We start from the raw sequence: 26,701 nt of genomic DNA, 5'->3' as shown, positions 1-26,701 counted from the left end.
TTCTTTACTGCTAGTGCCACTGAGCTTATGTTTGGAAGGAGACAGTACGCTTAATTTAAAAGGCTATACTTTAGAAGGTATTAAATCTGTAGAAGCTATAGAGCAGGATGAGGGTGATTGAAAATGACAAGAGTAGGACTGCAATTTTAAACGGTTGGGGAAGAAGTCCAAGTCATCTCTTTTTAAAAATATTTATTAATTTAATGTTTATTTGGCTATGCTGGGTCTTAGTTGCCTCAGGTGGTGGGATCTTCATTGCCACCTGTGGGATCTTTAGTTGCAACATGTGGGTTCTAGTTTCCAGACCAGGAATTGAAGTCAGGCCCCCTGCATTGGGAACGTGGAGTCTCAGACACTGGACTTACAGGGAAGTTCCCATGTCATCCATTTCTGTGTTAAGGCTGCCTAGTAAACAACTTCCAAATCTCAGTTGTTTACAGCAAGGAACCTAGGTTCCTGGGTCAGCTGGGATGACTCTGCTTCGGAACATGGGTCAACTGGAACTGGCCTGGGCTGTGCAGTGGGTTCAGGTTCACCTCAAGCATCTCCTCTTTCCTGTTGAACAAAGATGTGGTTTTCTCAGGGCTTCACTGGTGGCTCAGTGGTGAAGAATCTACCCGCAATGCGGGAGACGTGGGGTTCAAATCCTGGATCAGGAAGATCCCATGGAGGAGGGCATGGCAACCCACTCCAGTATTCTTGCCTGGAGAATCCCATGGATAGAGGAGCCTGGTGGGCTACAGTCCATGGGGATGCAAAAAGTCAGACATGAGTGAAATGACTGAGCCCACAGGCATGCTCGTGGTTTTCTCATGGTCAGTGGACTCAGAAGTACAGGAGACCAAGTCGAATCATGGAAGCACATTCAAGACCTCTGTTTGTGTTTTTTCTGCTAACAGTCAAAAGCTCAAACAAGTTGCATGAAACAAGCCCAGGTAGGAGGAGAGCACGGAGAAGGCAATGGCACCCCACTCCAGTACTCTTGCCTGGAAAATCCCATGGACGGAGGAGCCTGGTGGGCTGCAGTCCATGGGGTTGCTGAGGTTCGGACACACTGAGCGACTTCACTTTCACTTTTCAGTTTCATGCATTGGAGAAGGAAATGGCAACCCACTCCAGTGTTCTTGCCTGGGGAATCCCAGGGACAGGGGAGCCTGGTGGGCTGCCGTCTGTGGGGTGGCACAGAGTCAGACACGACTGAAGTGACTTAGCAGCAGCAGCAGCAGCAGCAGGGAGAGCATGCTGTACCAGCCTGGGTGGGAGGTCCTGAGTCATCTCAGAGCAAAGATGTCAGTGTATAATTCTACAGTGGAGAGGTAGTGTAGATTTGGAAACTGTAGTTTTAGAAAAATTGAAGGAAATTTAAAAATAATACCTAATTCATAGGATTTTTTGAGGAATAAGTAAAATAATGTAGGTGAACTATCTAGTCCAGAAAGTGAAAGCGTTAGTCGTTGAGTCATCTCTGACTCTTTGCATCCCCATCCATGGACTGTAGCCCACCAGGCTCCCCTGTCTGTGGAATTACCCAGGCAAGAATAGTGGAGTGGGTAGCCATCCCCTTCTCCAGGGGATCTTCCTGACCTAGGGAATGAACCCAGGTCTCCCATTTTGCAGGCAGATTTTTTTTTTTTTTTACCATCTGCGCCACCAGGGCATCCAAGTCCAGAGCCTGGTCTAAAGAGTAAAAGACTAGTTAACACTTACATTGCATTTCCTATGTGCCACACGTTCTTCCAAGTTCTCTGTGTGCATCAGTTGATGTCACCCTCACAGCAGCGTACCAAACAGACACTATCCTTCTCCCCACCTTCTAGATGAAAAACAGTAGATAATTTGCCCAAGGTCACACACCTAATACAGCAGTGCATTCTCAGTTGCTAAGTCATGTCTGGCTCTTTATGACCCCAAGAGCTATAGCCTGCCAGGTTCCTCTGTCCATGGGATCTTTCAAGACAAGAATACTGGAGTAGATTGCCATTTCCTCTCCAATACAGCAGTAGAGTTGAGGTTTGACAACCAGAGAAGTGGCCCAGCATCTGTACTCCTAGTCTTTATTCTGCATGCCTCCCAGACCCTGAGTCTGGGTTAGTGGTGTGTATTCCCATGGGCACCCAGCTTTTCTTCTGTCGTGGTTCTGAGTACCACTGCGAAGTCACTGGTCTGCATCCTTGACTACAGTGGACATTCTGCAAAAATGGAGATTATGTTCATCTTAATTACTCTTATGTCCTGCGCATCAAATATCAGGGGCAGGGGAGGGGCAGTAGGGTGAGGTAGAGGTGTTGTCCCCTTTGATCAATTCCCACAGTGTGTGAAGGGCAGATGGAGAAATCATAAGCAGTTAAAGATGCTTAAAAAACACGAGATAATTGATGGAGCAATGTATCAAAACAGATGATACAAGATAAAGATTAAAATGCAGACCTATTGACCTTGAAAGGAGAGATGACACCTCCCCCTCTAAGCATGAAAGAGAAGGAGAAGGTGGGTCTTGTGAGAGTTGAGGAGGCTGGAGAAAGGGATTCACACCTGATGACTTAGGTATCATCTCAGTCAACAGGGGCAGGAATCTTGGGGCAGGAAAGGATGCAGGAGGGTGGAATGAGAGATTGAGGCGAGAGATGAGAATCTCTTCAGTCTAACTTTGGGATTCTGTGATGATCTCTTTGATACTATGATAAATAGTATGATGAAGCCAGAAAAAAAGCCCACATACACAAAATCATGCATAAAATGCTTGGAGTCCGTGAATCCCAGTTTGAGGATGCCTGCTGTCAGGCAGGAATGAAATTGAACAAAAGTATGTCTAAGAAGTAATTCAAAGGCAAGTAGCTTGAATTTATAGCATTTCAACTCTGTTTCTGGGACTTTCTGCAGCAGCGGTTCAGTGGCTGGAGCATAGCAGCTGATGTTTTAGGGACTGAGGCTGTGAGCATACGGGGGTGGGATACAGGAGGGAGGGCTGCAGGAGTAGAGGGAAGGCAAAGCACAGGCCAGGGGAGTGGCGGAGGTGGCAGGACAGGTGTGTGCATGGTGGGGTAGGAGGTGGGAGGAGTCCTCTCTGAGCACAGGCCATCTTCGGGGCATGATTTATAGAAAGTGAAAATGAAAGTCAAGCAGCATCAGTGGGGCATGATCTATAGAAAGTAAAAGTCACTCAGTCGCGTCCAAGTATTTTCAACCCCATGGATATATAGTCCATGGAATTCTCCAGGCCAAAATACCAGAAAGGGTAGCCTTTCCCTTCTCCAGGAGATCTTCCCAACCCAGGGATCAAACCTAGGTCTGCCACATTACAGGTGGATTCTTTACCAGCTAAGCCACAAGGAAGCCCAAGAATACTGGAGTGTGTAGCCCACCCCTTCTCCAGGGGATCTTCCCGACCCAGGAATGGAACTGGGGTCTCCTGCATTGCAGGCGGATTCTTTATCAACTGAGCTATCAGGGAAGCCCCTAAGAATAATGAAACCCAGATGGGTCTACTGTTCATTAGCATGCTGCACAAGCAATTTTAAACACTGACAGAGATAAAATACTCCTCTGAAAAAACTTTGGTCTAACACCTAAACAGTTGCCTGCCTCCACTGGGTAGCCTGGTGCTGCTGGGAGGCAGATGGTGAGATTACAACTGAAGGAGTGGCTCAGGATGTGGGTGAGGTGCTGGTGGTTGGCTGAGGTGGGGCCAGGGCTGAGCCAGTGCTCGCATGGAGGGTTCCTGCAGGTGGGTGGTTGCAGGCAGCACAATTCAATGGCTTTCATCTTCTAGAATGTAGATGTCGCCTGGAGTCCGATGTGTGTTGTTTTTTTTTTTGACCTGAATCAGCTGCTAGGCATAACCACACATTTCACCCTCTTCCAACATCCTCTGTGCTGACATCTGCCTCTGGCTCAGTGTTCCACTGCCTTTTCACCTCTTTCATCGATGACATTTACTGACTTACATGTTTTTCTCCTCTAGACTGTGTGCTCCTTGAGAGCTGCAGTCGTGTCTTACTCATTTCTGAATCACCAGCGCTGCCAGACAGGCACTCAAACACCCACTGAAGCCACGCTGCAGTGTATATTGTTCTTCCTTTAGATCCTCGGAGGTCTGATGACCAGGCTCCAGTAGACACGGGAGAGCAGAGGGTAAATGAGATGAGTCTCTGTTCTTCTTTATGAAACATTACTGTCACCCCTCCATTCCATCCTGAAACCACAAGGGAGATCCACAGCGATCTCACATACTTTCATCCTTTAGGACCACTACATTATCTGTGCTGCTGCATGGATGACCTATGATTGACCCACCAAAGTGGAAACCACCAGCCTTTGGCTGCTTCGTAGGGTGATCAGTCCTGTCACAGTGATGCATGGATGTGTCTCTGGTGTCCTGAAAGAATTTAGGTGCCTCTTGAACCCCAAACTCCTTGGAAGGGAAGTTATGACCAACCTAGATAGCATATTCAAAAGCAGAGACATTACTTTGCCAACAAAGGTCCGTCTAGTCAAGGCTATGGTTTTTCCTATGGTCATGTATGGATGTGAGAGTTGGACTGTGAAGAAGGCTGAGCACCGAAGAATTGACGCTTTTGAACTGTGGTGTTGGAGAAGACTCTTGAGAGTCCCTTGGACTGCAAGGAGATCCAACCAGTCCATTCTGAAGGAGATCAGCCCTGGGATTTCTTTGGAAGGAATGATGCTAAAGCTGAAACTCCAGTACTTTGGCTACCTCATGCAAAGAGCTGACTCCTTGGAAAAGACTCTGATGCTGGGAGGGATTGGGGGCAGGAGGAGAAGGGGACGACAGAGGATGAGATGGCTGGATGGCATCACTGACTCAATGGACATGAGTCTGAGTGAACTCCGGGAGTTAGTGATGGACAGGGAGGCCTGGCGTGCTGTGATTCATGGGGTCGCAAAGAGTCAGACACAACTGAGCGACTGAACTGAACTGAACTGAAAGATGCAATGGAGAAAATGAGGTCTAGTTCACCCCCTCAGTCTTCCCTGGGGAGTCACAAAAGGGTTGAGGGTTCTCTGTGAGGTGAAGCACTCTATAACAGGCTGAATCTCCACCATCTCTTCCTGTTCTTCTGCCCACCCTCTCCCCAGAGATGGCCCCTGTAGGGTTCTGACCAAGACATTGTCACACCGCTGGCGAATGAAGTAGATGGAGATACCAGAAGGGCTTGATCTGACATTTGAGGTCAGAAGCAAGAACTTTCTAGAGGAGAAATCAAAGAAGCAAAAGAAGTATAAGGGCAGCTCCCCGCCCTGCCCCAACCAGAGCCTTTGCAAATACAGAAACTTATTGAATGATCAAAACATCTTTAACTCACTATCAGCCGGAGCAGAGCCTCAGATTCTCTTTCCTCCATAGCAGGCTGGTCGCTGGAGCTACACAGGCTCCAGGCAACATGGAGACAGGCAATGAGTAACGTTCTGTCATGCATGACTCAGGATGCTACACAACCTTCACAACCAGTGTTTAGGCTTTTTGAGCATTGAGCACTTCCCTTTGAAGATAAGAATTAGCCCTCAGGATGGGCAGTCAAGGTTTTGGCATAGAGTTGAGTTTTTTTATTCTTTTGCTAATTTTATAAAATGTGTATTCAGAAAATAAACCTGGTCCATAGGATTAATTTGTGTGCTCAGTCATGGAATTTTTGTGACCCCGTGGACTGTAGCCCCACCAGGCTCCTCTTTGCGTGGGATTTTCCAGGCAAGAATACTGGATCAGGTTGCCATTTCCTCCTCCAGGGGATCTTCCCTGACTCAGGGATCAAACCTGCATCTCTTGCATCATCCTGCATTGACAGGTGGATTCTTTACTGCTGAGCTACTTGGGAAGACTAGGAAGGAATTTAGCCAACCCACTGAACCTGGTCACTGCTGTAGGTGTTCTTGGTAGGAAACGTCTAAATAATTGAAATCTTTAACTGGGTTAAAGAGATCCCTAGTACATAGGTGTTCTATAAATAAAAGAGTGAGTAAATAATATATCTTTCTTTTTGAGCCCTTTCCCTTAAAGAGATCTTTTTGTTTTGTTTGCACCAATAAGATCATTGTTCAGGACTCTTAAGAGGGGTTTGGTTTCTCCTGGGGCGAGGCTTTCCCAAGGAAATCCCTTTTAGCTGGTTTTGGGGACACCGCCACCTCTTCCTTTGGCTCTTTCATTAAAAATGAATAATTTGTTTATCTCTGCTGTCAGAAGCTAAGCACCAGAGCATTGCATTCTCAATTAGGGTCAGAGTGAAAAGTCAAGGTAGTTATCTGAAATCAAACAGGTTTCAGTAGCCCAGCGTCTACAAGCCAGCTAGAGGAGAAAGAAAGGGAGGGAGAGAGAAAAATGCTTTATAAAGAGGAAGTGGTAAGAAGCTTCTGGATTTCAGTGTGACCTGTCAGGTGATTTTTGTGGGGGAGGGGACATGAGGAAAAAAAAAAAAACACGTTAAGTAAAATGTCCTTATAAAGACAAAATCTATTTCTTTCCTGGCTGATGATTTGTCATTCTAGTAACTTCCTGCCTTGTGACCACACACCCGGGGTTAACAAAGTTGTTCTCCAGATCAGAAAGAAGGGGTTTTCTGGTCACACGCCAGCACCACTGAGAACAGTTTGGCTGCCAGGTAAATTTTCTCTCTGTCTTTTTTTTACCGTTCCCGAGTGCTTACGATGTTCTGCTTGTTGGGCGGTTCTGGTTCTGTGGGTTGTGGACTCTGCTTTCAGGGGACTAGAGATCCGAGCACCTGTCACGCTTGTCCCCCGTGAACTCTGCCCCCGCCCCAGGTGAAGTGCTCAGCAAAGCTGCAGCCACCCCGTGTGGTCGCCTAGAGGGGAACCCCTCCCGTCCCCTCCGATCTTGCTCTGGGAGGTGACTTCTCCAGCTATCCACAGTTATCACTCCTTCCCCAAAAGCTATGTTTTGTTTTGTTTTTCCTTTTTAAAATCTTTTTGTTTTGTGTTGTTGTCATTCAGTCGTGCAATCCTGCACTCAGTCTGCAACCCCATGGACTGCGGCGTGCCCGGCTTCCCTGGCCTTCACCATCTCCCGGAGCTTTGCTCAAACTCATGTCCCGGTGCTTGCTCATACTTTGCATTGAGGGGTAGCCAGCTAACACTGTTGTGATGGTTTCCGTGAACAGGGAAGGGACTCAGCTTACATATACATGTATCCATTCTCCCCCATTCAGGCGGCCACATAACACGGAGCAGAATTCCCTATGCTGTACCCTATAGCACATGATTTTTTTTTTTTTTCGTTTTAAAACCAAACCATGTTCTGATTTATTTGTATTGCTTTATTTCAGGGAGGCTGTTTACTGTGATTTTATCTACTTTCAAATGTTCTCAGGAAAGTGGATATTGATCATTTAGATGGTCATTACTGCTCATTGGCCTGATGGGGATAGTTTAATTTTAGCTCCTGTGGTTATGTTTTTCTTTAAAGGAAAAAGCTTCTTTACGGTACTTTAGTGGATATGTTAACGTCTTGAGTGTGACACTGGTGGTTTGAGTGATTTTTGGTGCCAACAGTTTTTAATGGGTGTGCTTAGTAGCCACATTGAACTAGAGGCTGTCTCTTCTCCATTTATTCTCTAAAAATAAAAGCAATTTGTGTTGCTTAATTGTACTGCTTTGTAGAATTGTCTGAACTACTTGATGTCCTCATAACCATACAAATGACCGTTAAGTTATGGAGGAAGGGCTTCTGTCTGCAATAGAAATTCTTATAAAGTTGCTATGGGATATTTTTTCCAGAAACTTTGTTGAAACTCAGTCCTTGAAACTTGTAACATCAGCCTTGATTAATTGTCATTATTCAACGATATTAAGAACCGTTGACAAATGATAAACATAAAAGCCATTCAGATTGCAAATGGATTCATTTATCAGCATACTTATCAAAACCTAATTTTTCTTAATTAAGTATGTGCTAAGTTGCTTCAGTCATGTCCGACTCTTTGCGACTCCGTGGACTGTAGCCCACCAGGCTCCTCTGTCCACAGGATTCTCCAGGTAAGAATACTGGAGTGGGTTGCCATGCCTTCCTGCAGGGAATCTTCCCAACCCAGGGATCGAACCCATGTCTGTTACGTCTCCTGCATTGGCATGTGGGTTCTTTACTACTAGAGCCACCTGGGAAGCCCAATTAACTATAGCAACTTGTTTTCTAAAATTACCTCCTCAGGACAACTTAAAAACTATCATTAAAATAAAGGTGGTTTATCCACACATATCTTGATTTTGAATTTGCATAAATTTATCATAATTGGTTTCTAGTAAATAAAATGGTTTAAAGAACATCTTTGCACAAATTTGAATGGAATTAACCATTTACCTGTAAATGTGAATTTCTGAAGTTGTAAAATGTGATCATCAATATTGTTGGACACATCTCACTTGAATAGTTTTAAACTAGCAAAAATGTGGAGTTGAGGGAGAAGGATTGAACCCCCAAAAAGAAGAGATTGAAAATATACTGTGTCATGTTTTAAGTAAAAATATTGATGAGAAAAAAATGAATTAGGATGCAAAATTATGTCAGTATTTTCTTTACATTGGGAGGAAATGAAAATGGAATCAAGTTTAGATTGTTAAATCATCAATTATCATGATATGTTACAAAATACCATTTCTCTTCATTCTCGTTTACCCCCAGTAATATCAGGGAAAAATGTTCTGGATCATGCCCTGTGAACAACACTGCTGAGGCAGGACATTTTATTAGCTATCCCAAAGATGTTTTCTCTTGTCACATTTTAAATTTTGTCTCCTTCATAGATTATGCCTCGAAACAATCTGTAATTTGGGAAACAATTTCAGTATTTTCACACCATTTCTAATTTCCAGGTGGCTCAGTGGGAAAGAACCCGCCTGCCAATGCAGGAGACGCAGGTTCGATCTTTGGGTTGGGAAGAACTCCTGGAGGAGGAAATGGTAACCCACTCCAGTGTTCTGTCCAGCATCCCATGGACAGAGGAGTCTGGCGGGCTGTAGTCCATGGGGTCACAAAAGAGTCGAACATGATTCAGCGACTGAACAACAAGCTAATTCTTTTGCTGAACCCTTTGGGGAATGGGAGACCAACAAGTAACGTTCTCATTCAAATATATTTATTTAAATTAGAGAGGACAAAGAAAGTAGTAATAACACTTACTGTTGATAAGTGCACTGCGTAAGCCACTCTTTATGCATGACTTCATTTAATTCTCCCCCTTCTCCCTGCCCACACCCAACTACCTTTAGAGATGAGGAGTGGGCTTAGTTGTTGAAAGAAGTGGCCCAAGGTCACTGGGCAGTTGGAGGTGGGGAGGGGCTGTGAGAAGCCAGGATTTCAGGCTCTATCCTGCCTCTCTGGAAGCATCTGTGTATTCCAGGTCCTCTCTTCCACACCAGCATCTTTTCCCCAGATGTAGATCGTGATAGGTTTTTAGTTCTGAAGCTGACTGAAGAGATGTTGGCATTTACGATTTGAAGAAAGAGAGAAAGAAGAAAAGAAAAAAATTGCCGTAAATCCAGAAACATTTTCATAAGTAAGAGATAGCACTGTGGGTTTCATATAATAATAGAATGAAGAAGTGTTCTCTTTTAATGAATGCATAATTTTACTCAAGAGTTGTGCGCCTCCACCGACCTGCCTCAACCACTTCCCCAACCTCATTTCTTTGTCACTTCCTTCTGCTCTAGCTGCCGCCCACCATCTTCTTACTCCCCTGACACCCACATTCTAGGTGCCCAAGACCACAAGCCGCCAGAAAGTTCCGTGCTCTTTTCACTTCTTTTCACTCCAGTGGTTTTTCCAAGTGCTTTCTTTTTTATGTAAACACCTCTGTCCTCCTGCAGGTCTTTCCTACTGCTTCCTGCCCCACCTTCCTTGCCTCCATTGTTTCTTCTGTGTTTGTTTGCGTAATGCTTTAAGTAGGGCAGTAATCATATTGTTTTCAAGCCCTTAATTTGCCGACAGTCTGAGCTCCTGCTCTGTGTCCATCCTGGCAGGTGGGAGGTGCTCATGATCTTTATTCAGTTTTTCTCAGTTCCTTAGAAATGCATGGAAGTCTTTTCGTAGGTCTCACTTGTTAATTTAATATTTACTGAGTTCCCCCAGTGACTGCTATGCAAGAAGATATAACAACAGTATAGAATTTTACATTCTAACACGCTTCCTTTTTGTCAAAGCACTGGTCTTCATTTTAGAGCACTAAATGGACATTGACTTCAAGGAATTGAAGAAAGTGTCTGATGACTGTAGCCAACAGGCAAAATCAATCTCATTATTTTAGTTTAAATACATTAACTGAGCTTTAAGTGTTTTAAACACATTAGCTTAGCTACCCATACCAAAATTATGTACCTGATCGTAAGCATATGACCAAGAACACAGGAACGGGTATCATTGATTTTTCCTTATTCACTTTGCACTCTTCTCAGAAAAATCTCTTGCCAACTTCTTCTTGTTACAAAAAGAGCAAAGGCCTCTCTGTGTATATAGGAGAGGTGGCAAATGAATATTTAAAAAAATCAAGTTTGATAAAATAAAACTAAGACATTTTCTCATAAGATTATATTTATGAAGAGTCAAAAGTCTGTGAAGATTATAAAGTCTAATGACTTTATGACTAATAGATTTTATAGCAAAATGACATTATTTATTTATTGTACTTTTCACAGAAAAATCATGTTTTATCCTTCCTTGGTTTTAAATTCAGCTACTTAAGAAAAAACCTTTTGATTTTATATTGGGATATAGCCAGTTAACAATGTTGTGACAGTTTCAGGTGGACAGCAAAGGGACTCAGCCGTACACATACATGTATCCATTCTGCCCCAAACTCCCCTCCCACCCAGGCTGCCAAAGTGACATTTAGGTTCATCTAATTGCCTTCTTAGGATTTTTTTGTTTGTTTGCTAGCTTTCCAACTCACAGATACCATCCAATGATTCTATTCTACCTACCTATTGAATCCTGAAGAAATAAAAATTAGAATGGTCCACCAAAATATAAAACTAATCAGTGTCTGCAGTTTCCAAGAGTTTCAAGTTTCCCTATTTTGCCAGATGGCAATGCACTTCTTTTTCTTTTTTTTTAACGTACTTCTGAAATCAAAAGATTTCATGTTTCTCGTTGTTCTCATTTGAAGTTCTAAGAAGTTCCACTTGATCAGATATTCATCATCTGGGGCATCTCCCTCCAGTTACTGTGAACACCGAGTTCCCCGGATGGCCATCCCCTCTTGCTTTCCTCAGTCCCCTCCTGATTCAACTTCCTTATGCTACTGACCGTTCCCCTTGTTTTGTTAGTCAATTTCAGTCATTATATCAGTCTTCCCAGTAATTTCATAATCGCTCCATCTTATAAGATACTACAAACAGCATATAGGGAACAAAGAATTTCAGTTCATTACTTTTATAGTAACAGCTAAGCCTTCTGTAGCACTATTTTGAATTGTTTTTCTAAGTGTTTTGACCATATTAATACATTTAGTCATCCCAGCAATCCTGTGACATAGGTACTTCATGTATGAAAGCAGGTTAATGCTTCGAATATTTGATATTACTTCACTTTTCTACAGTTGAATCAACTTTGTATTAACTGCTAAATTCCAGGGAAAACCTCCTGGAATAAACAGGTAGCAGACCATGATGGTTATTTGTGCCTAGACCCTTGAGTTGCACTCAAGTAATAATAATGTATCCCAGATAAATGCATCTGTATTATTAATTGTTTTTTTTAAAGACTCTTCTTTGTCAACATCATCAGTATTTACTCAGTCCCTCTTTGCTCTTGACTGTTTTGTTTTTACCAACTTATAGACCAGAGCCTAGGTCACAAAATATCTCTACCCCTAAAGCTTTGAAAAGTTCTCCATCCTAGAAGGTTAGAATACTTTAGCCAAGTGGCTTTCCCATTTTCTAACTATTGTGATTGATAGACATGAATAAATTAAACAAGTTTGTATTTATACCCAAGCACACAATCTTTCACAGTTTTAGGACACCTATATTTGGCTATAACTATATAATTATAGATATACCAAGCACACATATCTATAATTATATAGTAATGGCCAAATATAGGTGTCCTAAAACTGCCAAAGAATAAAAGATTGTTTTAATTGTGAGCTGAAGAATAGAGGTAAAAAGTGACCCACTTACTGAGTTAAAATGAGTTTTGCTCAACTTCAGAGCCATGCCTGCCTCAGCCCCACTTTACGTTGTAAGGAGGCTTGTTTCTCCAATATGGTCGGTTGTTTTTTCTGGCGGAAGGAAAAGCTAAGATGTTAAATTGAGGAACCTGCAAAGAAAGCCACAGTTTTGTGGCTGCAACATTGATTCTTGTTTTAGTCTAGCAGCGGTTCCACGGACAGATGGACACACTCTCATGCTGTCTCTCTTTGTCTGTCTGTCTGTCTGTATTATCTCCCTCTACCTCCCCCCTCAACACCTGTCTTTGTCTCTCTCTCTCTCTCTCTCTCTCTCTCTCTCTCTCACACACACACCCCCCACACACCCTCTTGACTGGCTGAGCTAAAATGGAAAAGAGATTATGGATTACATTCTCTACAGGCAGAAAAGCCAAGACACCAAATCTGACAGACAAATTAACGCTGCCTGTGAATTGCAACCTCCCAAATAATTTATGTTCCTTTTTTTTTCTCCTGGTTGTACTTTCGAGAGGGAAGTAAATGAATGAACTAATTACTTTACAATTCAATGATAGCCTGCAGTTGGATCCCTCAGTTTGGTAGTTGTCACCAGTATTTATCCAAACTGTAGATCCAAATGAAGAGAAGAGGTGCACGAATGCATTTGTATACTATCTGCACCCTCTTCGCTTTCGCCATTCCTCAGGCAAAATTTCGAACTAGAATTGCATCTTTGTTAACTTCAGGTGTCACATTTTAAAATGTGGATCCTTTGCATGTCCTTGATGTCATCTGCTCACATTACCTTCACCAGGGGGGCCAGATCAGAAAGAAGAGTGAAATATACACTCCTTATAGAGAAAGCTACATCATGGAAGCAAAGAGAAAGTGAGAAGAAAATGAGGAACACGTATGCAGTTTTGCATATTGAGCCCCCTTTTCGTCATCTCAAAGACGTGAATGAACTTTCCCCTCACTTCTCATGCTTTATAACATTTAAGAAAATTTCCCTTTGACAAGATGGACTATCATAGGCACCTTTGAGGACTTTTTTCAGATTTTTCCCTTCCTTCATTGTCTTTTGAGATTTTTCACCAAAATATCCCTGAGTCCCTGTTTCTTTCCTGTGACCATGGAGAGAGATAGTTGGGACACTTAATCTGTCTGGTGATTGAATATAATGCATGTAATATAAATGGATTAAATATCATACATAATGTCAGTTTTTTTTTAAAGCTTGTGAGTCTCAGTATCTACAGTTTCTGTGCATGAGACAAATAAGCATGGTATAAAAAGCAAGCAAATTTAGGTTCCCTTTTCTAGTTTTTCACTAAACGTGGAACCCCAGCAGGTCTCTTAAGCTTGGTTTCCTCATCTACAAAATAGAGGAAAGTGCTGTCTACTCCCTGGCTCTGCTCTTGGGTCCATTTCCTCTTCCGTTTCCCCAGTTCATCAGTCTGTGTACCTCTCACTCTGCCACACTCACCATCAATGCCAACTCGTGTGTGTGTGCACGCTCTGTCGTGTCCGACCCTTTGTGACCCCAAGGACTGTAGTCCATCAGGCTCCTCTGTCCATGGAATTTTCCGGGCAAGAATACTGGAGCAGTTGCCATTTCCTCCTCCAGGGGATCTTCCCCACCCAGGGATCAAACCTGCATCTCTTGCATTGGCAGGTGGATTCCTTACCACTGAGGCCGCTGGGAAGCCCCACTGACTTGTTGAGCCCTTACTATTTGTGGGGCATCGTGCTAAGCACTTGACAAGTATTTGCTTTTATATTTCTACACAAAAACTGCCTAAGAGCGATGTTATCATCATCTTACGATAGATGACCAACTGAGGTTTGGGGAGACTTACGTCCAAGGTCACAGAGCTGGTCGGAGCCGAGATTGATGCCTTGCCTCTTTCCCATTCTAATATTCACAGTTTCTTAAATGTGTAAACCTCGCCTGTTTTCTTTGCATTGTATTTTCTCACATGATCCACTGGCTGCTTTCTAATAAGTCTAAGTTTTCCTTTCTGTGATTGAATATTCAATGATTATTCCTAATTTTCTATCAGGCAGAGATCCGAACTCTGCTTTTCATGGGTCTCCTGGTATACAAAACATAATTGACAAACAAATATATAAATGCTTGAGGATTCGATGGTGCAAAGTCCTTAAAATAAGAGTTAGGAAGGGATTCAACTAGGCTATTTAGTTATTTAAAATTTTGACAAAAGAAATGTTACAGCATACCCCATGAGTAAACTGGAATTGGTAAATATTTGCCCCCTGAACTGTGGCTTCCAACAAAGTGAAGATAAGTATAGTACATCAAACAAATACAAATTTCTGCCTCAATTTACCTGTAACTCCTGTCTTTTTTTTTTTGAGAAGGAGCTTGTCTTTAGAGATTCCAAAAGAACTATTCCAAGGAGCCCATAGAAAATGAGGTTGCCTTATTGAGAATAAATAGAAGCTTCCGTTGTCGGCCCTAGGACACGATTGTCAACTGCACAATGTTTTAGTGTTTTTCCAAAAAATGCCTGGAGACTTCAGGAGTGGATAAGAGATAGAGGCAGAAAAAAGGCCAACAGAATCAGCCCCCAAGCATCAGTGTACCCGAGAGTGAGGAGTCGTAGGCCAGCGGTCTTCATCACCAATACTCAGAGATCTCTTCTCATTTCATGACTCATAATGGATGTGGTCAGGCTTTTCTTAAGATTGCTAATGTTAAGATTAACATTTTCCCACTCTGGCCACACTTCCTCAACTGTTAGAAGGTACTTTCCACAATAAGTATCTCAGGCAAGACTGAGCCCAGAGTCCCTTGACCACTCAGCATGAGATCAGCCAATAGTGTTCCTGTTGGCTTCTGGTGGGTATCATCTACTAATTCCGCAGTTGCTTTTGAAACTGACTTCAAGGACTCCGGAGGAGAGAAGTGGTACAGGAGCCAGAGCAAGCCAAGCTAAGATCATTTGAAGATAAAGCATAAGTGTGAAATCTAGATTTACACATACACACACATAACAAGTGTGAATTTTAAGCAGTGACTCTACATAATATTTCATACAATTCATAATGGAAATTGGGTTTTTTCCCCCAAGATAATTTTGTAACAGAAGTTCTGGTCCTTTTTTATTTGTCTCTTTCTTCCCTCCCTCCGTCTGCCCTTTCCTTTCTTCCTTTCTTCCTCCTTCACCAAGCACTGCTTTGTGCAGTTGACACACTTTGTCTTGTTCTATTCTAACACAGCTCTATGGATGAGCACTGTGACATTATTATTTTCGTGGGAATGTAATTGTGTACAATAGAGTGAATCAGCTATAGCTATTTAGTTAGTTCAGTCACTCAGTTGTGTCCAACTCTTTGCAACCCCATGGACTGCAGCATGCCAGGCCTCCCTATCCATCACTAACTCGTGGAGCTTGCTCAAACTCATGTCCACTGAGTTGGTGATGCCATCCAACCATCTCATCCTCTGTCGTCCCCTTCTCCTCCCACCTTCAATCTTTCCCAGCATCAGGGTCTTTTCAGATGAGTCAGTTCTTTGCATCAGGTGGCCAAAGTATTGGAGTTTCAGCTTCAGCATCAGTCCTTAAATGAATATTTAGGACTGATTTCCTTTAGGATGGGTTGGTTGGATCTCCTTGCAGTCCAAGGGACTCTCAAGAGTCTTCTCCAACACCACAGTTCAAAAGCATCAGTTCTTCGGTGCTCAGCTTTCTTTATAGTCCAACTCTCACATCCATACATGACTACTGGAAAAACCATAGCTTTGACTAGACAGACTTTTATTGGCAAAGTAATGTCTCTGCTTTTGAATATGCTATCTGGGTTGGTCATAACTTTCCTTCCAAGAAGCAAGCATCTTTTAATTTCATGGCTGCAATCACCATCTGCAGTAATTTTGGAGCCCAAGAAAATAAAGTCTGCCACTGTTTCCACTGTTTCCCCATCTATTTGCCATGAAGTGATGGGACCAGATGCCGTGATCTTTGTTTTCTGAATGTTGAGCTTTAGCCAACTTTTTCACTCTCCTCTTTCACTTTCATCAAGAGGCTCTTTAGTTCCTCTTCGCTTTCTGCCATAAGGGTGGTGTCATCTGCATATCTGAGGTTATTGATATTTCTCCCAGCAATCTTGATTCCAGCTTGTGCTTCATCCAGCCCAGCGTTTCTCATGATGTACTCTGCATATAAGATAAAGAATCAGCTGTGTGTATATACATATGCTCTCCCTCTTGACCCTCTATTCCACCTCCACCCTCAGCCTGCCCATGTTGGTCATCATGGAGCACTACACGGGGCTTCCTGTGCTGTACCGCAGGCTCCCGCTAGCTGTCTGTTTAGCACATGATAGTCTGTGAACCCTAATCTCCCAGTTCATCCCACCCTCCACCCCCGCCCTGTGTCCACACATCTGTTCTCTACATCTGCATCTCTGTTCCTGCCCTGAAACTAGGTTCATTTGTATCTTTTCTCTAGTTTCCTTATATGTGCATCAATTTATGATAATTGTTTTTCTCTTTCTGACTCACTTCACTCTGTATGACAGGTCCATTCACATCTCTACCAGTGACCCAGTTTTGTTCCTTTACATGGTTGAGTAATGTTCCATTGTATATACGTACCACATCGTCTTTATCCATTCACCTGTTGATGGACACTTAGGTTGTTCATGTGTGTGTATGTGTGTGTGCTTGAGTGCTCGGTCATGTCCGACTCTTTGCAACCCCACAGAGTGTAGCCTGCCAGGCTCCTCTGTTCATGGGATTTTCCCAGCAAGAACACTGGAGTGGTTTGCCATTTCTTCCTCTATGGAAGAGGTAGTTCATATGGTAGTTCATATGGTAGTTCTGTTTTTGGATATCCCCGTTTTACATATAAAGAAACCGAGACTCATAGAATTTAAGTAATGTGTATGCAAGTATGCAGGAAGAAGCCACTGCATCAGAAAATCCAGCATCTTTTTGCTTTATGATGTTATTTCCTAGTTCACTCCTTTTTATGTATATAGCAAGCCTAATTTCATAAAGAAAGATAAGATCATCAGTGGTTGGATGAGGTTTGTAAGAAACCTGTCATGCCCTCACACTCGCTTAGACTGGGAGAAAGTGGTCTTGTTATAGCCTCGGTAAAGCTTTAAACTAAACGTGTGCTGTTCTTGAAACCAGTGGAAGAAATCCTCCCATTATCCTCGTCCCCATCCACATATGGAATACAGAAGATGTAAGTCCATCTTACATTTCATGGACTGTGCATCTCAGGGTTGTTTTTTTTTTTAAACCTCTTTGACTTTGGTAGGTGCTCAGTTGTGTCCAACTCTGGGACCCCATGGACTGTAGCCACCAGGCCCCTCTGTCCATGGGATTCTCCAGCCAAGAATACTGGAGTGGGTTGCCATTTTCTGCTCCAGGGGATCTTCCTGACCTGGGGATCGAACTTGGGTCTTGCACATTGCAGGTAGATACTTTACCATCTGAGCCACCAGGGAAGCCCATAATTGACTTGTGTTTTTCTCATACTTTTTAGACCAAAGTAGGATTCTGGAGGCTCTTCTCCTCTTCTCTGATGACTCAGTGACTCACTTTGAGACTTTGGGGAGGAGCGTCCCTTTTCAGGGCCCCCATTTTCCCATTTTCTCATGCTGCAGGGCCATACTGTCTGAGGTTTCCCTGGTTCAGAGCGATGTAACCCCAGGCCAGTTACTTAAATCTCAGTTCCCTCATCTATAAAGAGGAAATAATCGTTATGCCACATAGAGTTGTGGTGGAATTCAGTGTGATACTGCATAGAAGACGTTTAGTGTTGAGTAACCACTGAGGGAACATTAGCTCGCCCTCCGTTTGTCCTTTAGCTGTTGTTTTCTCTGGCCCAACATAAATAACCTTTCTGTGGGGAGCGTACGGCTTCGTTGCTCTGTATAAGGAAAAGACTGATCGTTAAGCAGGCTCCTCCCATCTGTGGAAACTCAGGTCACATCTCACTACTTCCGGGGCACCGTGCATGTCTCCCCTGGGGAGAGCTGTGTTCCCCCTTCCTGCGAATCTAAAAAGTCCCCCTGTTTTCTAGTGACTGGTGTCTTTCTCCCTTACCTAACAGGCCAGGGCCGCATCTTGTATTTGCATCACCAGCATCCAACCACGACCTAGAATAGAGTAGGTACTTGGCAGATGTTGACTGAAAGCAGAAGTGTACATTCATACACGGTGTATATATTTATAAAACATGTAAAAGCATATACACCAAAAGAGATCAGTCGTCACTAGGTGTGGGAGTTACAGGTGGTTTATATTTTATTCTTTTTACTCACGTACATTTTCTAAGATGAACATATATTACTCTAAGATAAACATGTATTACTCTAAAAACAAGTTAGTAAAAACAGCAAAATGCCAAATATCACATAGCTATTATTTACTGACTTAGTGAAAGAAAGTGAAGTCGCTCAGTCGTGTCCGACTCTTTGCGACCCCATGGACTGTAACCTACCAGGCTTCTCCGTCCATGGGATTCTCCAGGCAAGAATACTGGAGTGGGTTACCATTTCCTTCTCCAGGGGATCTTCCCGACCCAGGGATCAAACCTGAGTCTCCCACATTGGAGGCAGATACTTTAACCTGTGAGCCACCAGGGGATTCTCCATCCCTACTGACTTAGTGGGGATGACAATTCAGAGGGCCTTATTCAGGAATTTGTTCTTCAGTTGGTTTGGTTTGTTGCATGCTCTACTGAATGTAATAAGCCAATTTATTCACCCTTTGAGGGGGCTTCCCTGGTGGCTCAGTGGTAAAGAACCCGCCTGCCAATGCAGGAGACGTGGGTTCGACCCCACCCGCCTGCCAATGCAGGAGACGTGGGTTCGACCCCTGGGTCAGGAAGATCTCCTGGAGAAGGAAATGGCAACCCACTCCAATTTTTGGCCTGGAAAATCCCATGGACAGAGGAGCCTGGCGGGCTAGAGTCCATGGGGTCCCAAAAATCAGACACAACTGAGCAACTAAAACAACTTAGCGGTGGACACTTAGGATTACCAGAGGAGCAATTTCACAGTCCGGATAGTGATGTGCAAATTATATTCGGGTGAACTCTGGCAGCCATTCCTAGTTCTTTCCTGCTTGTGTTCCTGTTGAGTTTGTGCATCCAGGCTGATTTTCCCCTCCTTTCTGTCCTGATCTGTCTCCACGCCACAGTCCCTTCCCCCGCAGCAGGACTCGGCTCCAAAGACACTGTACACTGAGGTAGGGACCGAGGCACCAGCTGTGGCCAGCAGGGTTCACAGAAACTGCTCAGCCCCAGGCCCTGCTATCTCGGCCGGAACCTGCCCATGGCTGGAGGCGAGGGCCCAGGAACACCCCCAGCCCAGTTCAGAGACAGCCGAGGGACACTTGCAGAGTCGCTTTTCCCGCCAAGTGTCCTCGTATAAACTTGACGCATCCGCTTGCCTTGTTTTGATGTTTGTATCTCTCAGTGGAAGGGATATGATAAGTGTGAACACAAGAATGGCCTCCTTGGTGGCTCAGATGGTAAAGAATCTGCCTGCAATGCAGGAGACCCCTGGTCAGAAAGGTCCCCTGGAGGAGGAAATGGCGACCCACTCCAGTATTCTTGCCTGGAGAATCCCATGGACAGAGGTTTTTGTCCATGGGGTCGCAAAGAGTCAGACATAACTAAGCAACTAACACTTTTAACTTTCACATGAAAATGTTAGTATTTAGCTCCTCAAAGAAGGTGACCGTAGCCTTCTCAAGCCCTGGGTACCATTAGTTTATGGGTTTGCTTGTTCACACCTACAACTGATTTCCTGCGTACCTACCTAGCACCAGCCACGAGGCAGTGCTGTGAGATGACTAATGGTTTGTGATCTCAGAATCTGCTGGGAGAAATGGAGGTGTTGATGTGGGGGCTGAGCCATAGAGGTCTGAACCGCACCTCAGAGAAGGAAGGACTCACAGAGCCCCACTCAGCAGCTGGAAGGACAGGATGTCTCAAACCTTGCTAATCTGAGATGTCTGAGGGTGTCATTTTCATATTCCCCTATGAATTTGGCGTTTTGTTTTTAGAATGTTATGCCTCAGTGTGAGTTATCTTACTGTGGTTTACTTTTGGGCTGCTTAAAACTATCAGAAGTCCTTCCTGCAAAGTAAAAAATGAAGTTGCAGATAAATACACAGGGCGTTCGTCCTGCCTCAGTCATTGTAACCCTGAAAGTGCCGGTAGGATTTGTACATTGTAATGGGCATGTTTTGTTTGTACTCTGTACCTGGACACTGCCTTCTCGTTACCTAGACTAAGTTCTCCTTCCAGTGCAAGAAACATACCTGAAATTGTATTCATAAGATATTTGAAATCATGGGGCGTTTGTACTTTCCCATTACATTGAGCAGGTCTTACTTAAAGAACAGCATTCCCTCCTACGTTTGAAAACTTATTATCAAGGAAAGAGGAGAGGTAAGGAGCCCTGGACTGCAGTCCCAGTGAGCTCTGTGACACTGGGCACATTCTTTAACTTGGGTGTCATTTCACTCCTCTGTGATAGGGGAGTGACCAGATAGGAAATCTGGTCCTTTTATCTCTACATCCTATGACTCTTGTTATTCTTGTATTCTCATTTAAGGAACTTGGCATAGACCCAGAAGATAGCAAAGAAAACTATTTAAAGATTGGGAGAAAGAGAGCCTCCAAAAACAGGTCTAAAGAATTTTTTTTTGAAGGTCCAGTGGCTCTCACCAAGGCATGTGACGGAATTTTTATGAATCGAGCCGCTTCTGTAATTCCCTCTGAGAATAGCCCAAGAGAGTGCACTTTCATCATATCAGTGAAGATTTAGGTTACAGGGTAGGGATGTGAGACACCGGAGAGTTTGTCGGCTTGCCTTATTTGGATATTTTTGAGAAAATAGTAGATGGCTCTCTTTCTGGGACAGTGCGCGTGCAGTCTTGCCTAGAAACCAGGAATGAACTGGAGCAGCCAGACTTAAGATGTGTGCAGCGACCTCCCAGAAAGCAGAGCTCACGTGGCGTTCTGGAAGCTTCCCTGCTCTGGGATGAGCAGTGGAGCCGCTGAGCCATGGGCATCTGCCTGGGTCAGTGAGGAGAATGCATGAGGACAGAGCTTTTCCCAACGCTGAGGTAAGAGCAGGAACCAGGTGGGGCTGGGAGATGCTGGGTCTACTGCAGAGAAGGTTCTTCTCCCCAGAAATGCTTCAGGGCCACGGCCACAGCTCCTCATGGCCCCTGGCCCTTATTCTAGGCTCACTTGAAACACACCTCACCCTGGCTCTAGCTTGTACTTTACATTTGTCAGCTAGTGAACAGACTTGGAACTTTTAACACGGAAGGGACTTCATCTCCCAATTTACAGATGAGGAAGCTGAGGCCCAGAGAGGCTCAGTGGAGCCTGATGTTGCACAGACAGGTAGCAGCCTGGGTCTCCCAATCCCCAAGCTCTCTTTTCTACTCCCTGCTAGTTTTGTGGTTTCCTTGGAGATGTCCACATGTATAAATTATCTGCTTCCCTGTATTGCATGGGCTGATTGCGATGTTTGATGTTTTTATGTTTTGATAAGCTTCTGTGCTAATTCCTTACTCTTATCTCATCTTACCCCCCTCGACCCTTGCAGCCCTGTGCTTAGCCTTTTCATGGGTTCATTTTTGATCTTCAGAACTCTTTTCATTCTGTTACCCATTTGGCAGTAACGAGCTGTTATCTGTGTTGGATCTGAAACTTGACGTTTAACTGTGGGCTTCATGACGTCCCAGGGAGTCCCTTGCTTGTACCTCGTAACCAGGGTGGTACTTTGCACATAGACTCATAGGTGGAGTGAATGAATGAAGGAAATGAATGACGTCTGATACTGAGACAATGCTGTCATAGTGGCTTATCAATTAGCCCTTAATAACATTCAGCTTTTTGAAAAGACGTGTTTGGGGTTCCCTGAGCTTCCAATAGGTGAAAGTCTGGATCTTAAGTCCTTGTGGTTGAATGTGGAATGAAGGGTAGCTGTGGTCTTTCTAGATGTGAATGCCAAGACTATCACTGTCTACAGCCCCAGGAAGGAGACAGAGGCCAAGGCAAGGAGGGCCTGGCAACTCCAGCCTGGAGCATCCCTTTTGCTTGCCAGAGGTTTACCCTGTGTCGCATCCTTAGTGGAGTGGGCAGCTTGGTAGAAAACAGGCATTGGGGTGTGCTGGGAGGGGAGATGGGGAGCTGGGCACTCCTTAGTTGGGGCCAGAGCTGGGCTCTGTGTGCCATTGCTAATGCAGCTGCAGAAGCCCCTCAGCTTCTGAGGCTGATCAGATCACAGAGACCCCACAGCAAGGTCAGGTCCATCAGGTTTGGAGGAATTGGGGCTGCCGGCTCCCCGGGGGTGTTTTCACCACATGAGATAGAGAGAGAGCCGCTGAGCCTGTGCGGGAACAGTGTCCCATGCTTCACTGACTGCTGCATGTTTCCCTCTGAGACTTGCAGAGAAGAGTCCTGCCGTCTGCAGAGCCTTGGGAGAACCAGTGGTGTCTGCGGGGAGAGAACAGGCAATCTAAAAGAGATTCTGACCTGACCGCAGAATTCACAAGGACCCCTTTAAATGGTCGTCTGTATTTAAGGACATTTATAGTTATTTTGGGGCTTCCCAGGTGGCACTAGGGGTAAAGGACCTACCTGCCAGTGTAGGAGACATAAGAGACCTGGGTTCGATTCCTGGGTGGGGAAGATCCCCTGGAGGAGGGCGTGGCAACCCACTCCAGCATTCCTGCCTGGAGAATCCCACGGACAGAGGAGCCCGGCGGGCTACAGTCAGTCCTTGGTGTCTCTAAGAGTCGGGCACGACTGAGCGGCTTGGCACACACGCATCGTTATTTGGTTCTTAAAAACAAAGGCATTTGAAAAATACGTGTTGAGAATCATCCTGTCTGTGAAAGTTTGGAGTATCTGTATCCACAGAGAAATGGTATTCCAAGCATACATAGAAAATTATGCCCCCTGAGCCCCCGCTGACCACACAGTGTTCCGCTTTGTAAAGGAAAGGGAACAGGATTAAGGGAAAGCAAAATTCCTTCCTTATCTGATAACAACTGTAGCATGATTGCTTTTCCAAAAATTTATGGGGATTTTATTTGGCTTTGGAATCCTAAGCATTGTATGTTTCACTTCGTTCATCATCAGAGTGCAGGGCTAGAGATGGTAGATCGATGATGTTCTGGATGTTGTGTTGTTTGGGGTTTACTTAGTGCTCAGTGAGGGGTTTGGAAGTTGTACAGTTTTCTCCTGGATACGTACTGAATCAGAGGGAAAGCTGGGAACCTGGGTCCCCAGTTTCCTGTTGTACTTTCCCCACTGTGTCAAGTTGCAGAAAAAGTAGGGCACATTCAAAACAGTCCCTTGGCAATGTAATGCCAGGTTACAGATAGGACTCTGATCCTAGCAGTTATGTAATTGGGTATCAATCTATCGAATCAAAGTACCCACCCACACAGCATTACCTGCTTTCAAAAATGACGTGAGCCCAGGTAGCCGTTCCACTCTGCACAGATCACGTGTTATCAGCCTTTCTGCTTCTTTTCATTGTCAGTTAGGAAACTCCTCAGAGAAAATTCAGCTTCCATTTTAACATTCATTTTACAGCATGCATTTCCTTCTGTAAGTTCTCCAGCACTGTGTTCCGTAATAAACTCCTACAAATAGTTTCTACATGTAGATTTCAGGGAACTTGAGTGAGATGCTTTTAGTGTAAGAAGTCATTCTGAGAAATTCTTTTTCACTACCCATCTGGAAAATACCAGCCTCCTTTAAACAGAGACTTAGAACTCGATGACCTAAAAGAAGGAACAGGTTTTGTGGCTTTTGAAGCTTGGAGAGGGGGGTAGGAGTGGTAATTTGATTTTCCTGAGGCTTTAAAAATAACCTTCTGAAAAGAACGACTGGTTCGTTCTTTGGCCAAATGTCCTGGGATTCTGTAATCATTGATTTAATAAATTTAAGTGCTTGCAGAAAAATGAGCGGCCAGACGTGACTTAGATGAATGATGTGAGGTTTGTCTTCTTAGATTTATGATTTGGGCAGTGGTTCAGAAATGGGGTTCCAGAACTCACCACTGATTTTCAAAAGACCTTAAAGTGGTTCTTGGCAAAGTTATAGTTAGATGATGCAATCATTTAAAAGGACCCCACTTACTGCAGAAGCTGCGAGAAAGGGCTCGTTCACGCCCTGGAAGGGACACGCCTTCCTCAGCCATCTCTCTAAGCTCCACATGGGAGCTTCCAAATGACCATAGCCAGTCTCCTTACTGCAGTGACCTCTCTAGAGTCAGCTGCCAATATGGTGCCAGTAATTTACAAACAGACCCTCGTCAATTATCTTTATGAAACTAACTCACATAATTACAACACAAGCCATCAAACACACAAGAATTAACATGGGCAAATGTTTTTTTCATATTAATAGACTGTGTGAAGTACCTTATGAGTGTAACCCCAGCCATGTCCTTCTTAGAAATGGTCCACTCTGCAAATTTTTCCATTAATTACCTCTTCTTCCTGCCCTGCTCTGTGAAACGCTGTTTAATTAAAGGGTCTGTTCTGTAGTTGTGGATCTTAATGGCCCGATTAATGGTCACTCCTGCCTTCTGCTGCTCTGCTCTTTCTGTTACAGACCCTACCCGGGAAGTGCTTTGAAGACTTATAAGCAAAGCACTTCATCTCATTGGAACTTCAGTCTGTCTCTCTATAAAATGAGGGAGTTGTGCTAAATGATACAAGTTGGATTGTGTTTCCAGGATTTACAGCTCACTCTGATGGTAAAAGAGATACTCCCTCAACATCTATTCCTGTTTGGGCTCAACAAACAACAAACAATATCGAAGTAATTTAGTTTGGTGACTACTTCTCTGCTTCTCCTCTCAAACGAATTCAATCTATTCTCTTTCCCTTTAGCTTTTAAATCACTGAAAAGCGGAAGTGTTAGTTGCTCAGTTGTGTCCAACTCTTTGTGACCCATAACATGAACTGTAGCCCACCAGGCTCCTGTGTCCGTGGAATTCTCCAGGCAAGAATACTGGAGTGGGTTGCCATTTCTTCTCCAGGAGATCTTCCTGACCCAGAGATGGAACCCCGGTCTCCTGCATTGCAGGCAGATTCTTTACCTAAGCCACCAGGGAGGGTTTTGAATTTTTTTCACTGAAAGGCTGTCTCACTATTTGGCATCTTGGTTCAGTTCAGTTCAGTCACTCAGTCGTGTCCGACTCTTTGCGACCCCATGGACTGCAGCACGCTAGGCCTCCCAGTCCATCAACAACTCCCGGAGTTTACTCAAACTCTTGTCCATTGAGTCGGTGATGCCATCCAACAATCTCATCCTCTGTCATCCCCTTCTTCCTGCCTTCAATCTTTCCCAGCATCAGGGTCTTTTCAAATGAGTCAGTTCTTTACATCAGGTGGCCAAAGTATTGGAGTTTCAGCTTCAGTATCAGTCCTTCCAATGAATATTCAGGACTGATTTCTCTCTGAGAGATCCTCCCCTGAGATCCTCTGTCTGAGTTAATCCTCCCCATTTATATACATCTTTTAGAAGGTTTTAAAATAACCCTATTTCCTTCCCTAGATCTTTTATTTGAATGGGTCCTGCAATTTTCATGCTGAAGTATTTTTTGTTTTTCCACTATACCATGATCTTTATTTTTTTATTTTTTGATGTGAACCATTTTTAAAGTCTTTATTGAGTTTGCTATAATATTGTTTCTATGTTGTGTTTTGGTTTTTTGGCTGTAAGGTACATGGGATCTGAGCTCCCCAACCAGGGATGGAATCCACACCCCCTCCATTGGAAGGTGGAGTCTTAACCCCTGGATCACCAGGGAAGTCCTCTGAACCATGATCTTTAGATGTTCTTTGTCACCCAAGGCTGTAATTCTTTGCTTTTTCCTCAACCCTGCCCTTGATCCTTAAAAGGCAGTCTCATTCCCCGCCTCTTTACACGTCTTTCTCACCACTCACTCACGTGCTCTAAAATCTAAAAGTCCTCTGTCAAAGAATAGGCCAAGTTTAGATTCAGAGACCCCATTCATTCTCTTGATCTTTAACATTGGTTCATGTTTTCAGAGTAGCTAGGGCAGCACACTCACCTCAAATGAAGAACAGTGCCTGCCTTGTAGTAGGTTTTCATAAATATTTGTAAGTGAATCGATGTATCTAGTAACCCTGTGAACATCTGTGAACCAAGAAATAAGACACCCCCAAAACACGAAGGGCCAGGCTTTACCAAAGACTTTGCTAAAATATAATGGAGGAGAGCCTTCTCTTATTGGTATTGAGTATAAAGAAGAATCAAACCAAATTAGTCATAAGAATTTAGTGAAGTATGCAAAATTACACACTGGTATCTGCCATCAGAAGCCTTAATTTCTTAACACAGGAAAGCAAAAACTTCCTAAGCTAGAACACCTGGATACACACTTCATATTCTAGTTTATTTTTTTTTTAATCTCGCATAGGCCAGACATGTTATATATTGGGTTGGCAAAAAAGTCTGTTCAAGGTCAGCAGCTAATGCAAAGACCCGAACGAATTTTTTGGCCAATCCAATACA

The 26,701-nt window shown here is 43.9% G+C and overlaps 1 protein-coding gene across 2 annotated transcripts in view; it reads left to right on the top strand.

Moving 5' to 3' along the window:
• Positions 1-6,463: 6,463 nt before the first annotated feature.
• LCP1 (lymphocyte cytosolic protein 1) overlaps positions 6,464-26,701 on the top strand; it is a 69,559-nt gene continuing 49,321 nt past the window's right edge. Inside the window, exon 1 of one of the 2 annotated variants that reach the window (XM_005896743.3) lies at positions 6,464-6,614. The gene's annotated coding sequence lies outside the window, so the exon portion shown is untranslated. Of the gene's footprint in view, positions 6,615-21,099; positions 21,253-26,701 lie in introns of those variants that run through there. The other variant, XM_070380280.1, reaches the window with a different exon arrangement.

The sequence above is a fragment of the Bos mutus genome, chromosome 12 (genome assembly GCF_027580195.1).
Source record: "Bos mutus isolate GX-2022 chromosome 12, NWIPB_WYAK_1.1, whole genome shotgun sequence".
Classification (NCBI taxonomy): Eukaryota; Metazoa; Chordata; class Mammalia; order Artiodactyla; family Bovidae; genus Bos; species Bos mutus.
The sequence above is the reverse complement of the archived record's forward strand: the minus strand, read 5'-3'. Positions and strand labels throughout refer to the sequence as shown.